Source organism: Octodon degus, unplaced genomic scaffold (genome assembly GCF_000260255.1).
Source record: "Octodon degus isolate 3935 unplaced genomic scaffold, OctDeg1.0 scaffold00180, whole genome shotgun sequence".
In the NCBI taxonomy this organism is placed as follows: Eukaryota; Metazoa; Chordata; class Mammalia; order Rodentia; family Octodontidae; genus Octodon; species Octodon degus.
In genome coordinates, this window is record NW_004524756.1 from 1,319,614 (window position 1) to 1,321,196 (window position 1,583).

The following is a 1,583-nucleotide window of genomic DNA, read 5'->3' on the forward strand; positions in this document are numbered from 1 at the left end:
AAGGAGACGGAGGAATTGCCGGGCCACCAGCGCTGAACCGCGAGCCCGGGAGGTGGAAGCGAGGGAGAGCCGAGCCTGGAGAAAGCAAACCCGGAGGCCTCGGCCCACAGAGAAGGCAATTACATCTGTAGATCGTGTTGGATAAGGCATCAGTATGCAGAGCGTACAACACGCTTCAAGCAAGCTGGAAACAGAAACAACCCAGCTGGTTTTAAATGCCCGAAGGATTTGAGTAGACTCTTCTCCGAAGGAGATGCAGTCAGTCCTCGGTCCCCAAGCCACTCAGATGGCATCTAAAAATGAAAAGGACAAAGGACAGAGGCACACGGTGGCAGGATGTTTGCAGGGACAACGCTGAATGCCCTGAGAAGGAAAGGAGCCTGGAAGACTCTGGGAAGGGAAGGCGAGACCCACACGGGGGCTGGGAGCAGGAGGCAGCAGCAGGGCAGCCCTCAGGTGGCCTTCGCGCGGTCCTGCACAGTAGCTAAACAGCTGGGAACCCAGGGGCTGGCAGTGAAGCGCAGTGAGCACAAGGACAGTGCGGGGCCAACCACCGTGACCAACTGGCAGTGTGGAGCACAGAGGAAAGATGACAGCCATGGGCTCAGTGTCCCCACCTAGGGACGACCTCGCCTTCATTCAGGAAGGAACAGAAGCACGTACCCAAGACCTGTCATTACCATGGGTGCCTCAACTGAGCCGTCCAGGCTAGGAGGGGCCCCAGGCTGGCTCCGCCCTCCTCCAGGGAGCACCATGCAGCCTGTTTCCTTCAGCTCCTCTCCTCAGCCTGCAGCACCACGGCCAGCCCCTCGGGCTGCGTGACACATTTCAGAGATCAAGCCCTTAATGAGGGTAAGGTTTACTGCACTCCTAATAACACAGCCCTGATCCAGCTGGACTGAGAAGTGTCCTTGTAAGACGAGGGAGCACCATGAAGAAGAGAGGTCACACGAGGACACGGCAAGAAGCTAGCTGTCTGCAGGCCAGCGAGAAGGGCCTCCCCAGGACCCAGCGCTGCAGCGCCTTGCCGTGGACGTGCAGCCTCCAGAAGGGTGACAAAAGCTCTCGACACAGTTCCTGGAAGGCCAGCATGGTGTCTCCCAAGTCAAAGAAGTCACTGAGTGGAAAGGCAAGTTGCAAGTAGGAAGGAAAAACTCCCAGTAACTAGGAGGGCAACTGAACAGGGTGTCAGGAATGTTCTGTGTCCAGCAGGGTGTGGATTTTGCTCAGTGTTTGTCAGGGACCTATCACAAGTGACACCATGGCTTACACTGGCCAGTTAGGACTCAGGGCTACCTGGGCAGAGTTCAAAGTCCTGTTGTTCACTGTTTCCGAATTTCTTGACAGTTGTGTGCATGAAGCACATTCAGCATAATTCCTTCCCCAGGAGGCAGCCCCAACTGCTTGCCTGAACACTAACTCCTACCAAAGCTACCCAGTTTGTAGCTGAGCAAGGTGGTGCACACCTGTCACCCACTCTGGGAGGCTGAGGCAGGATAGAAAGTTTTGGACTAGCCCTGGACAATTTAGCAACTTGGTGAGACCCTACCTCAAAAATATGTTTTAAAAAAAGGGTGGGGGGT